At 36.0% G+C, this 15,168-nt stretch overlaps 1 long non-coding RNA gene across 1 annotated transcript; it reads left to right on the top strand.

Annotated features, from left to right (window-relative positions):
- Nucleotides 1-7,641: 7,641 nt before the first annotated feature.
- Nucleotides 7,642-14,750, top strand: LOC127500699 (uncharacterized). The gene is made up of 5 exons (XR_007926397.1): nucleotides 7,642-7,743; nucleotides 11,481-11,540; nucleotides 11,649-11,936; nucleotides 13,003-13,026; nucleotides 13,160-14,750. It is a non-coding gene; the product is annotated as an uncharacterized LOC127500699 (long non-coding RNA).
- The last annotated feature ends 418 nt before the right edge of the window (nucleotides 14,751-15,168 follow it).

The raw sequence follows: 15,168 nt of genomic DNA, 5'->3' as shown, positions 1-15,168 counted from the left end.
TCCACTTTGCCACAGTCCATTTTAAATGAGCCTTGGCCCAGAGAAAACGCCTGCGCTTCTGGATCATGTTTAGATATGGCTTCTTTTTTGACCTATAGAGTTTTAGCCGGCAACGGCGAATGGCACGGTGGATTGTGTTCACCAACAATGTTTTCTGGAAGTATTCCTGAGCCCATGTTGTGATTTCCATTACAGTAGCATTCCTGTATGTGATGCAGTGCCGTCTAAGGGCCCGAAGATCACGGGCATCCAGTATGGTTTTCCGGCCTTGACCCTTACGCAGAGATTGTTCCAGATTCTCTGAATCTTTGGATGATATTATGCACTGTAGATGATGATAACTTCAAACTCTTTGCAATTTTTCTCTGAGAAACTCCTTTCTGATATTGCTCCACTATTTTTCGCCGCAGCATTGGGGGAATTGGTGATCCTCTGCCCATCTTGACTTCTGAGAGACATTGCCGCTCTGAGAGGCTCTTTTTATACCCAATCATGTTGCCAATTGACCTAATAAGTTGCAAATTGGTCCTCCAGCTGTTCCTTATATGTACATTTAACTTTTCTGGCCTCTTATTGCTACCTGTCCCAACTTTTTTGGAATGTGTAGCTCTCATGAAATCCAAAATGAGCCAATATTTGGCATGACATTTCAAAATGTCTCACTTTCAACATTTGATATGTTATCTTTATTCTATTGTGAATAAAATATAAGTTTATGAGATTTGTAAATTATTGCATTCCTTGATTATTCACAATTTGTACCGTGTCCCAACTTTTTTGGAATCGGGTTTATACATCATCACACACCATGACATTACTGACACATCCAGTTCATCTATTAATAAACACAGTCCAGGAATTCAGTACAACTGGAAGTATTTTAGCCTCCATATTTTCTTTGGAATGATTCTCTGATCTTCACCTGTTCATGAATGAAACCTGTTAGCTCTGAAAATCAAATAAGACATAATGCTGTCCTAAAAGTGGATCAGATCTTAACATTGAAGAAAGTGAGAATAATCAGCTGTGATTCAGACACACACTGTGTTTGTGATCTGTTTGGCATTAGGCAAACATTAACACATATTTCAGTTTGGTCTTTAATGTTGAAGTTTTGGTCTCATAGTTTGCTTTGTTGATTATTGTTCTCATCTGTTTCTTGTTCTCCCTTGTTATACTCTTAAAAATAAAGTTTTTTTTTTTTCTCCTGGTGATGGAATAGAACCAATTAGTTCTTAAAATAACCATTTTTTCCAGACAATATACTTTTTTGAACAGTTATACATTTCCTTTGGGGAGCCATTGTACATTGTAAAAGAAACAAAAATCTTAAACACTCAAAATAGTCATCAAAGATGAGAATCTTTGGCCCCGAGAGCCAAAAGCATTGATGTCTAAGAATTTTTACCAATATTTATGAAAAAAGTAAATATTTCTCCAAACTGGAGGTTAGATCAGATGTTTTATCAGGCTATTTTATTTATTTATTTATTACATTTAGACACATACGTGTATGGCACATAAGACCTTGGGACTGAGAAACATACAGGATTTACCTCTTAAAGGGATAGTTCACCCAAAAATGACAATGATCCCATGACTTACTCACCCTCAAGCCATCCTAGGTGTATATGACTATCTTCTTTCAGACGAACACAATCAGAGATATATTTAAATATATCCTGGCTCTTCCAAGGTTTATAGTGGTTGTGAATGGCAGCCCAAATTAAAAAATAAAATAAAAATGCATCCATCCATAATCGAAGTAATCCATAAGGCTCCAGCGGGTTAATAAAGGCGTTTTGATTCGCGTTTGACTCTAGATGAAAATATTAGAGGATGTAGTGCCAAAAGATCCGTAAACGACCCTAAACACTTGTGGCATGAACCGCTACTTTGTTTTGATACGCTGCTCACTTTAAACTGTACAAATGGTAAAATGCCGCAATCATGTCCTGCGGTCCGGATTGAACCAATCAGGAAAAAGTGACCATGGAAAAAGTTAAAAATCATGTTTTTTTGGAGCTTTATTAAATGCAAATTGTTTTGAGTTTGATTTCTTTTGTTTTGCAACTTGACAAAGAAAAGGCATCTTTTACAGTATTGATACTTATTTATATTGAATTAATATTTTTCTGTCTGTTTGCAGAAACCTCCACTCGATGTGTGACGGGCAAAAAAGGAAGCAACGTCACACTGTCATGTGAATTTGAGGCCAGGGACATTTTTCATATTGATTTAAGCAGGCTATCAAAACACATCCTTGTTTGTCAGAATGAAGAATGTAAGAGTGAAAATGACAGATTATTTAAAAAAGGAGCCTGTGACGTCATCATCAAGGATCTGATCTTCAGTGATGCTGGGAGATACTTTCTGAGAGTCCATTACACTAATGATCAGGGAGAAGTAGAGAGGGAGTACCATCTTCATATTCATGGTAATGTCAAAACTGAGTTTTCTGGATTTTCTTTGGTAACTGTGTTGGTCTTGCATGCTGTCACAGAATGGCTGTATCAATGAAGCACACCACAAAGGAAATTCTAGGAAATAGTCTTTTAACCCAAACACTCAAGGAACAGGCAGAGAAACTCAGAAAACAACCATCCAACACAGACGAGACAGGACAAAGAACTGAACCATACAAGACCAAACAAGGAACTAATTGAGCTAATTAACGAGCAACAGGTGAATGAGATGAAACAAATAAACACATGGGTCAACTGAAGATGAGCAAACAGAAGGTGAACACAATGAAAACAGACAAAACAGAACAAAACCCTGACACATGCAGGGCCTGTAACCAGTAAAGACACTGAAAGTGACACATCCCACCTAATATATAAAGATCAGTCGTCTCCAATATAAGTTTTCCAGTGGCTGATTTTTAATGTTTACATTTGGTCCCTTTAATCTTTAATATGTTTATAGCCTTGATTGATTATAATAATGATTGAGGATTAATGTCTTTCTGTTTCTCCTCAGATGAGATTTCTGTGAAAACAGGAGAGGAGCTGAAGTTGGATGTTCTGTTGATCAATGCTGATAAAGTGGAGAAAAACTCCAGTGGAGAGTGGACAGAGGTGTGGACGAGAGGTCACGGGGTCAGGAGTAATCGACTGACCGACAGAGATGGAAACCTGACCATTAATAGGTTTACAGCCACTGATACAGAGTTCTGGACTCTGAAGGAGAAATCTTGATCATGGTGACAGTCACAGGTGAGAGAAGATCAGTGGATGATCAGAAATGTTAATGGATGTTAAATTGTGTGACTAACCTTTGAATATCGTCTACAGATTTTAGTACAGGTACTGGCTCAAAGAGGAAACAGGACAAACCTAATGACACTGAACAACATAGTAAGTAAAACAGCAGTCACTGAGAGATTTACAAAATCTTAAGCAAATCTTACAGCTGCGGTGTTTTGGATTTTGTCTGTTGGACTGCCTGTGTTTGGGGTTCTGCTGGCTCTGCCTCTGATTATATTGGCTGTCATCAAGATACGTATGAACAGGAACACAGAACAGGATTCCCCCCAAGTGATCCCAATGGAAGAAATTTTCCAGAATATCTAGCGATGACTGACACAGTTTACTTGTAATCTGCCTTCAGAGCCGACAGATCTGTTAACATCTGTCTGCAATATGCATTCCTACATCAAGATTCTGTTTGTTTACTGTATTTGCATGTAGTTAAAGTGACCTTGATAAAGATCTGCTGCACTGGTACTGAAAGGTTACATCAACTAGGAGTTATTATTTCTATCAATTATTGTAGTAAAAAAAAAAAAAATACAGTATTCAGTATTAAGAGTGAGCAAGAATATCTGCTTTGAAAGAGTAGGCCTATGTATTGTGAAAAAGAAACAAACCACTTTTTTAAGACAATTTTTTGTTGGTATTGTTTAGTTGCTATTTATTTATTTATTTATTTATTTATTATAATATTATGATGAAATACGAAGAGGATGTTTTAGTGGTTTACATTAGCTACGTTTACTTACAAACTAAACAGCCTCTTTGTGAAGCTGAGATTCATATTCAGAACACTGTGAATGTGAAGTTTCTGATAATTAAATGGGTCGTCGTGTGTTCATTTAACCTGGTTTATGAGGTCAGTTCTGCAGTCATGACGTCAAATTCACCAGTGATTACCTCCAGTATTTATTATCATTATTTATTTACTGATTTTTACTGTTATTATCATTTTGTATTGAATTGTGTAATTTGTCACTAAATAAATCATGAAAAAGGTTATGATGAGGTATTTCAATTTAGGAGTAAAATAAGGTCTGTGGTAAGCTGGTGTACATAAAAACTGCAATGCCATCTGCAGAACCATCCATATTTCACAGCAGTCTCATGATATTAGTGCTGGCAAAAATGAAAAATGAAAATTATCCCATGATTTACTCACACTCAAGCCATCCTAGGTGTATATGACTATCTTCTTTCAGACAAACACAATCAGATTTATATTTAAAAATATACTGGCTCTTCCAAGCTTTATAATGGTAGTGAACGGGGGGGTGTGATTTTGAAGCCCAACAAAAATACATCATAAAAGTAATCCATACGGCTCCAGGGGGTTAATAAAGGCCTTCTGAAGGGAAGCGATGGATTTTTTTTTTTGAAGAATATCCATATTTATAACTTTACAAACTAAAATAACTAGCTTATAGTTAATAAAGTTTTAAATATGGATATTCATCTTACAAAAACCCATCGCTTCACTTCAGAAGGCCTTTATTAACCCCCTGGAGTCGTATAGATTACTTTCAGGGAAGACCTTGCATTTTCCAACATGACAATGCCAGACCACATACTGCATCAATTACAACATCATGGCTGCGTAGAAGAAGGATCCGGGTACTGAAATGGCCAGCCTGCAGTCCAGATCTTTCACCCATAGAAAACATTTGGCGCATCATAAAGAGGAAGATGCGACAAAGAAGACCTAAGACAGTTGAGCAACTAGAAGCCTGTATTAGACAAGAATGGGACAACATTCCTATTCCTAAACTTGAGCAACTTGTCTCCTCAGTCCCCAGACGTTTGCAGACTGTTATAAAAAGAAGAGGGGACACCACACAGTGGTAAACATGGCCTTGTCCCAACTTTTTTGAGATGTGTTGATGCCATGAAATTTAAAATCAACTCATTTTTCCCTTAAAATGATACATTTTCTCAGTTTAAACATTTGATATGTCATCTATGTTGTATTCTGAATAAAATCTTGAAATTTGAAACTTCCACATCATTGCATTCCTTTTTTATTCAGTGTCCCAACTTTTTTGGAATTGGGTTTGTACATGAGGCCCAACACATTTCTGCAATATCACAATCAGGCCTGCTCAAACTGTTGATATCAGACCGAAATGATCAGGGATATTATTCCTCCTCATGACCTCACTGTGAATGTGAAGTTTCTGATTATGTTTCATCACCCTTTTATGCATGAATTATGATAACCTCAGTCAGAATTTTTTTTTTTTTTTTTTTTTTTATGTTTTTATTGTTTATAGGGCATGAAAAACAAGATCTGAAATTATTTTCAGATGTCCACTTGAGTGGACAGCATGCGTTTATGGTTTACACTGAAGAGATACTTTATTAAACAGTAATAACACACCAATATTGTGTGTATTTATATAAAATCATGTGAAAACTATAAAATATATACAAAAAATATTGCAAATGCAACTGAACTTAATACAAGTTAACGCGTGTCTTTGATATCAGTGATTCCATCTCTACAATCTGTCAAGGTACAACTGTGGAAACCCAACTTAGATTATGTAGAAAATCTTCACGCTCCCTCCAGTCTACCGAAGTATGTTGCTTTACCCTTATTAGCTGATAATTCTGATTATGTTCAAGATGGACACATTTAACAGCTCTCCTCTCTCAACAGCTCTCCTAGTGATCAGGTGTTTGCAATCTCATCTGAGATGAGCAGTGTTGGAGGTAATGCATTACAAGTAACATGCATAATGTAATCAGATTACTTTTTGGATGTAACAAGTAAAGTAATGCATTACAAGTAACTTGTAATAACTTGTAAGGTACATTATGTATGTAATCACATTAATTTCTTGATGTTAATGCAAATTACATCCTAATAACACAAATACATTTATTTACAGTCAAAAAAGTTACTGCAGATGTTTTTTTATTATTACTTTAAAAAAACAGTCAAAAATAATATGAATTTTAGCTGAAATATAGATAGTGATGCATGATGTCCACATTGTATCTTGGCAAATATAAAGGTCCTTTCACACCAAATGTGCTGTCATTCTGGATTAAAGAAGAACAGGGGCACGTTCAAGCTCAAACCGGTGCGCAACGTTTTGCTATGGTTTCCGGGTTAAACGACATGTTTCCTGGAAACGGTGTGCAACGGGTTTGAGATACGTTTTCTCTTGTTTGGTGGGTGTGTCAGAAATGTCAGCCCAATCAACATCAACATGTATATAAACCACGCGGGATTAAAGAGACAGCTCGCACAATGGGTCCAAGTAAAGTGATTAATGTAACATAAAAATACTATACATATTTATATATTTTGCTATTGTATTGTGGAGTGACACTTTCATAAACTTTTCTATTCTCCTCTGATTATATAATGGTAAATATTACAATATCATAGCACAACAACAGTGATCAGCAATAATGAGAAGCCTAATACTCACAATAAAAATTATAAGGTCATATCTCATAACACAGTGTCGGAGAAGTGGATTATCCTTCACCTGAAATGTTTGTCTTTTCATCATGAAATGCAAGGTAAATGTTGGATCACAATAATTAGGAACCACAGTTTCCACAAATTCCCTTCACTCGATTTGGATGATCTCTTTTATTCTGGACAGCAAGGGCAGTGACTGTAACATCGAGCATATTTTGTAGTATTAAACACGTATTTATACCGATTTCATCAAGCTCCGAAAACTCTTCAAAAAGAACACAAAGAATGGCCTTCTCAGCTGCCATAGTTGCAACTCTAGCGTCATCAGAACAGGGTGTTCAACGCACCACCGTTTCCATTTAAAAAATGTTTTGCAACGTTTTGTCGGGGCTGAACGCAGCCCAGGATACAGGAGAAGGAAGTTCAACACTCTTTTTATTCAAGTATCAGTGCAAGTTATAAATTAACAACACTGTAGATTTAAAGAGGTCATGTCATTAAACTAGATGAATCACGTTTGCTTGATGCAAAAACAGTAACGGAAGCTGTTAAAGAAGTAGGAATAAAGATAGTTTTATTACTTGACATTGTGGCTTGAATTATACTTTATTGACAATAGCAAACTCTGCAACAGGAAGAAGAATATATTTTGATGATTTGATTTGATTTACACTGTAAGCATATAAAACATAATAATGCATTAGAATAAAACTGAAGAGCTGTGTAACTATAGCCTACTTTCAGTTTACTAAGAAGTGATTCTGCAGGGACACAAGTATAGATTAGTATTAAAACATTTCAAAGAAATTAGTTTAGATAGATGGGTTGAAGTACTTAAATTATAAGTAATATTATTGGGTGTCTTTCCCTGATCCTATCAGTGCTTCACACTCCAGTCGAGATGGTGGTGGTAATGCACAAGACAATGTTGTTGACAACCACAAGAAATGACATAAGAAGAAGTAAAGCAGGAAGAGGAAGTGTAGTCATTCAGGAGGAGTAGAGCTCATTCACGCCACATCGACATGACGGCATTTAGAAAACTTTTAACATGTAAGTTCTTATTTATATAGCCCACACTCAGGTTATATGTTTGTTTATATACATGAAATATGTTTAGTTCTGTTTAGCAACAAAATGTCAAAAAAAGAACTTGCCAACCAAGAAAATTCTGGTCAAATTGCTAATGGTTAAGAGCTAGTGAGTGAGTCTATAATTTCTATAATTTACTATTTATGAGGGTTTTAATTCATTAAATCCATGAGGATTTGATGACCCTCATCTGATGGATGTAATTGTAATTTAATTTATTGGAAAAAGAAAAATTTTTTCAGAAGAAAAGTTTATAATCAACCAGATTTTTGTTGATGTACAGTGGGTACGGAAAGTATTCAGACCCCCTTCAATTGTTCACTCTTTGTTATATTGCAGCCATTTGCTAAAATCATTTAAGTTCATTTTTTTCCTCATTAATGTACACACAGCACCCCATATTGACAGAAAAACACAGAATTGTTGACATTTTTGCAGATTTATTAAAAAAGAAAAACTGAAATATCACATGGTCCTAAGTATTCAGACCCTTTGCTCAGTATTTAGTAGAAGCACCCTTTTGATCTAATACAGCCATGAGTCTTTTTGGGAAAGATGCAACAAGTTTTTCACACCTGGATTTGGGGATCCTCTGCCATTCCTCCTTGCAGATCCTCTCCAGTTCTGTCAGGTTGGATGGTAAACGTTGGTGGACAGCCATTTTTAGGTCTCTCCAGAGATGCTTAATTGGGTTTAAGTCAGGGCTCTGGCTGGGCCATTCAAGAACAGTCACGGAGTTGTTGTGAAGCCACTCCTTCGTTATTTTAGCTGTGTGCTTAGGGTCATTGTCTTGTTGGAAGGTAAACCTTCGGCCCAGTCTGAGGTCCTGAGCACTCTGGAGAAGGTTTTCGTCCAGGATATCCCTGTACTTGGCCGCATTCATCTTTCCCTCGATTGCAACCAGTCGTCCTGTCCCTGCAGCTGAAAACCACCCCCACAGCATGATGCTGCCACCACCATGCTTCACTGTTGGGACTGTATTGGACAGGTGATGAGCAGTGCCTGGTTTTCTCCACACATACCGCTTAGAATTAAGGCCAAAAAGTTCTATCTTGGTCTCATCAGACCAGAGAATCTTATTTCTCACCATCTTGGAGTCCTCCATGCGGGCTTTCATGTGTCTTGCACCGAGGAGAGGCTTCCGTCGGGCCACTCTGCCATAAAGCCCCGACTGGTGGAGGGCTGCAGTGATGGTTGACTTTCTACAACTTTCTCCCATCTCCCGACTGCATCTCTGGAGCTCAGCCACAGTGATCTTTGGGTTCTTCTTTACCTCTCTCACCAAGGCTCTTCTCCCCCGATAGCTCAGTTTGGCCGGACGGCCAGCTCTAGGAAGGGTTCTGGTCGCCCCAAACGTCTTCCATTTAAGGATTATGGAGGCCACCGTGCTCTTAGGAACCTTAAGTGCAGCAGAATTTTTTTTGTAACCTTGGCCAGATCTGTGCCTTGCCACAATTCTGTCTCTGAGCTCTTCAGGCAGTTCCTTTGACCTCATGATTCTCATTTGCTCTGACATGCACTGTGAGCTGTAAGGTCTTATATAGACAGGTGTGTGGCTTTCCTAATCAAGTCCAGTCAGTATAATCAAACACAGCTGGACTCAAATGAAGGTGTAGAACCATCTCAAGGATGATCAGAAGAAATGGACAGCACCTGAGTTAAATATATGAGTGTCACAGCAAAGGGTCTGAATACTTAGGACCATGTGATATTTCAGTTTTTCTTTTTTAATAAATCTGCAAAAATGTCAACAATTCTGTGTTTTTCTGTCAATATGGGGTGCTGTGTGTACATTAATGAGGAAAAAAAATGAACTTAAATGATTTTAGCAAATGGCTGCAATATAACAAAGAGTGAAAAATGTAAGGGGGTCTGAATACTTTCCGTACCCACTGTATATAAATGGTGAATAAGCAATATAATAAAGGGAAACTGTTGGGTTTGGAATTACCTCAATTAATTTTACTTGCAATAAGTTTTTTGTGAAAATTACATTTGCAGATCGACCAAAACCAGCACACACTAGGTAATCTGTCTCAGTAGCAGCATGTTTTTTTTTTCTTTTTCTCTTTCTTTTTAATTAGCCGGTTGGACAGGATAAAACAAGACAGTATTGTAAATACAAAACAAGTCTGAAACAGGTGATCTAAACATTAAATGAGAATGCAGAATGAAGCACTGCATTCAAAATATCACAAACTTATCTCAAAAGCAAACATTTGTCTTAAGTAGCAAACACCTTTGCCATAATATTCTATTTTTGGATATATCACATACACACAGTTATTCAAAACCTAAAGCTCTTCTTTCATGAGCTCATATGTACATTTCTGTACAAGACTGAAAGCAATTGGCAGAGAGATGTTGAAACCAAACTATTTATTTTTTTACTGTAAGCATTTGTGGGTGCGAATACAGTATTACACAGTACGAAAGAAAAGAAATCCATCAACCATGTGTAGTTGGACAGAAACAATTGTGTTTGAAAAAGGAAATCAAGATTCTTCCTGCTAGATTTTTGTGTGTTACATAGAGAATTGTGTGTTATGTTTTGCAAAAAGTGTTATATGAAATTGAAGGCTGATAATTAGTGTATGGTTTGCAGATTTGGTGTGTAGTTCTGGTGTTTGAGAGTCAGGTTCCAGAAATTGGTTTTTGTGTGTAAGCAGTTGAAAAAAACTGTAAATTAATTTGCTTATAAGCTACAGAATATGTGGAAGACTGAATCGACGCAGGACTTACAGGTCTAATATTCTTAACATTCTAGAACAGTGACAGTAAATGTGTTGATTTCCACTTCAAACTAAATTTAAAACTTTTATAATTATTATATAATTGGGTCGGGTGGAGAGTTGTTATGATTTAGGAGTTGGAATATGTGCATATGTTTGCATGTACTGTATGTAAACTTGGGTGGCATGTGCATGAACAAGAATATTAAGTTTATCTGTGCATGCATGTGTACATATGTATGTATAAATATGTATATATAGTTAATAACTGCAGAAGGAATTATAACTTTTTGTTAGATTTTTGTTTGCCTATACGGAGGATCTTCTGATTTGATTTCTGTTAAATTTATCTGTATTCTATATATTTCTTCAATTAAAAAAAACTATATAATTCGATCTTTGAAGTCATTGCAATAATTATTAGTTACAGTAAGTTTCGTTATAAATAAAAGCAGTTATGTTTATTTGTGGGGTTTTTTTTTCGGGAAAAACAAATTGTTGTTTTCCATACATGGAAATGCTGGCTGATCACTGACAGTGGAGTTCAGCTGCAATTATGCTTGGTTCATTAAAAAATGTATATTATATCAGGATTATATCATTTATTATATTAAAATTGGTTGTACATTATTGTACAGTATATTTACTTGCAGTGCAATTACCTATGAAAGTACTGGGTAATATATGTTAACTACATATGTTAAGGTTAGGTTTATGGTTAGTACATAGTTATTACCCAATTACTATAATAAGCACATGTATGTACATGCAGAACATGACTGTAAAATAAAGTGCTACCTAAAAATTATAAAACAGCATGGACTTTGTGCTTTGTAACTTTGCAGATTGTTTACATGCACTATAACACACTAATGAAAAGGTATATTAAAAAGTATAATAGTTCCCCTTTATGTAAAAAGTAGTACTGATAAACCACATAATCAGCCATTTTGTATTTCACATCAGGTGGACTAATCGTGGCGTCAATCATGGTGTTCATGTTGCTGAAGATTCTTACATTTGGAAGTGAGTACTATATTCCTGCAATATTTTTAATGTCAAGATTTTTTTTTTTTTTTTTTTTTAAAGAAAACATTGCATTATATTATAATATTGCATTGTTTATTTCCTCAGATTCTGCTCTCCTACAGAAGAGGTCCAATTGCCAGTGTTCTCTGTCTTGTGAAGGAGCACCTGAGCACCTGATGAAACTGAAGAGCGTTCATGTTCGTGTAGAACACCAATCAGATACAGTTTATGAAGAAATATATAACATCTCCAGTGTATTCAGAGAAGATGGACACTGTTCTGTGGTCGTGCCGAAATGTTTACAGGGGGACACACAGTTCGTATTAAGAATATATGCTGATGAAAATAATCCAGTACCCAATCAACTCTACGAATTAAAAAAGTTAAAGCCTGGTAAGGTCATAATTGATCTAAGCATAGTTTTAAAGCATTAGTTCACTCAAAAATAAAAATCATGGAGAGACAGAATGTGCTTAAGCAGTTTTAAAAATGCTGGGTTAAAAACAACCCAAGTTGGGTTGAAAATGGACAAACCCAGCGGTAGGGATAAATGTTTGACCAACCTGATCTCACGGCAATTTGTACGTATTTTACAATGTGGCTAATTCGTACAAATTCATACGATCTCGCTCTTGCGACCTCACTCGTATTCATATGTTTTTTGCTAAACTACGTATTTTATGAGTTACCGAATTCGTATGAATGACCTAGCCCTAACCCTGCCCCTAAACCTACCCGTCACTGGGGTTTAGACAGATTGTATGAATTCATACAAGTGAGGTCGTACGAATTTGTACAAATCAGCCACCTCGTAAAATATGTACAAATTGGTTGTAGTGTTGGCTGGGCAGTTTTTTAACTCAATTATTGTTTAAAAATGACTATATGGTTGGCTTAAAATAAACCCCAAATGGGTTGGAAATTAAAAATCAGAAACATAATTACCTGAGGCAACAATAATAATCAAACGGTGAACATTTATTAATAAGGAATTTAATAAATGTTTATTGTTTAATATTCATTAAACTTATTAATAAATGTTCATTTAGTAAAATAATAATATTTTGGGTTCATTTTAAGCAAGCAATACAGTAATTTTTAAACAATAGTTGAGTTAAATAAAACTACACAGCAGGTTGGTCAAACATTTAACCCAACCGCTGGGTTTGTCCATTTTCAACCCAACTTGGGTTGTTTTTAGAGTATTTTTTAGAGTGTACAATTAAAGTGGATGCCTATTTTTTAAATGCCAATATTGAAAGAAGTTCACATTTTTAACAGTCACATGGTGTTTGAGAACTAGTCATGGTATTTTGAATAGCTTGACTGGGATTGAATGCTTACAGAATTTTCATTTTCATTTTGGGTGAACTATTCCTTTAAAATTATTTTAAAAATGTAATTCTATTGTCGTACAGAATGAATAATTCTATGGCTCACACTCTCAAATTTTCCACAGAGTGTACAGAGAAAAACCTGAGGAGTAAGTGAACTAAAGAAGCCTTGATACTTAAGCTACACACACCATAAGTTTCTATTTATATTTTTTTTTCTCTCCCAACATTGAAAAATAAGCAAGAATTCATGCAAAGATTTTTTTTTCTGCCTGTGTTTAGGTGGTGCTGACAGGAACTTCTTCAACACACCCCTGACCCTGCTGATTTTTTGCTGTTTTGTTATTTTTTAAAAACCTGCCAAAGAAATGCTGCCATTTTCAGCATTTCACTCTGCACTCTATCATTTTCTACCTCAGTCCAGCGCAAGACTCACTACAGAACTTTTCTCAGACTTTTCAGAAGTTGGGTTAGGTGTTCTTCTTAGTGCAGTCTACTGTAAGCTTTTGCCCACTCACACTTTTGGTGCTCACACAGGTTCATTTTTACGTCCGTCAGAGTTCAGTTTGTTCCGATGAAATGTGTGCAACAGTATGATTTTCTGAATACAATGGTCCTAAATTGTATATACAACCAGTAGAACGCAACAGAGAACTGACAACTGAACAGAATAAACACAGGGCTTAAATACACAGTGAACTGAAGATCTAACTGCTCTCTTGGCAGCATGCACCGTCAAGCCTCTACAACTGATCCAGAATGCTGCAGCAAGACGGGTCTTTAACGAACTGAAGAGAGCACGTCTTCATCAGTTTGCATTGGCTTCCAATAGCTGCTCGCATCCAATTCAAGGCTCTGATGTTTGCCTACAGAACAACCACTGGCTCTGCAGCACTATACCTAAACCCACTACTTCAGACTTATGCACCCTCCAGAATTTTGTGTTCTGCAAGTGAACGGCGCCTTGCGGTGCCATCCCAAAGGGGCACAAAATCACTCTCACGGACCTTCTCCTGCTCTGTTCCCGGCTGGTGGAATGACCTGCCACGCTTTTCAAAAAACTGCTAAAGACATATCTTGACCCAGTAATATTAGCACTTACTCTTTATTTATATTTTTACTTTTCTTTTTTTGATTTCTATTCTTTTTCTCCATATATTTGTATTTAAAAAAAAAAAACCTTGCTACGAGCACTTTACTGGTGAAACTGGCACTTGCATACACTAAACAGAACAAAACAACTCAGCTGTGACAGTCATATTGTTTCTATATATAAAATCAACTACTTTAAATGAATAATTTTATATTTCTCTATCATTTTTAATTGGATGTCATTTTTGGCAGCTCGTTCATGGCAGCTATGAATGCAAGTGCCATTCTGTGACTAAGCAATGCTATCGATTTTGCCATCGATTAAGTGGCTGCCTCTGTGATGATGCAAATCATATACAGTAAAAAAAAAAAAATAAAAAGTGAACACAGTGTGAACACAATCCAGTGGAGGCAGCTTTTGGACCAAGCCATTGTACTAAGTGTGAAATCACCTGTATGTTTTATTCCAAATCTTCTGTCTTTTATGTCCTATATGCTCACTTTTTGCACGGCTACAGCTTTACTTTTCTAAAGAAACATAGAGGACTTTTATTTACTGCACAAAATTAACTTGACTAAAGGTACATGTCTAGTAAGTTCAGTGGCTGAGATGTTTTATATTTTCTTATTTGAACTATGCATCAGGTCACTGTACTGAAATAATAACTTGATCTGTGATGAAACCACTATTGATGTGATGAATATTAAAGTATGTTTGTTTTGTATGTTTATGTTTGGATTTCATTCAGGGTTTATAAAAGTTGCCAAATGTGAAGAAAAAGATTTGAGTAGAGCCTCATTTATCATGTAGATTTGATGAAGCGGATAAATATTTTTTTCATATTTCACTACAACACACACAGACCACATCCAATAAATCATGTTTTTTCATTATGTGATTGCACATAAAAGTTTGAAGCATAAGTGATGAAACAGCACAGCTGTGATAAAGCACAGCACTCGTTTAACACTTCAGGATTGGGAGGAAATGGTTTTAGTCTCTGCATTGTTCTGAAACCTGTAGTTTGATCGACACACAAAATGGAGAAATTCATATACCTCTGTATTCTTTAAACTTGCACTTAACTCACCACTTTAACCTCAAATACAACAGTTATTTTGATCAAAACAATTTCCCCAGATGTTTCAGAACATGAAGTGACTCTGTTAAGAGTCCAGCTGAACGAAAGCATCAGTCT

The sequence above is a fragment of the Ctenopharyngodon idella genome, chromosome 19 (genome assembly GCF_019924925.1).
Source record: "Ctenopharyngodon idella isolate HZGC_01 chromosome 19, HZGC01, whole genome shotgun sequence".
NCBI lineage: Eukaryota > Metazoa > Chordata > Actinopteri > Cypriniformes > Xenocyprididae > Ctenopharyngodon > Ctenopharyngodon idella.
This window is presented reverse-complemented; position numbering and strand designations above follow the sequence as displayed.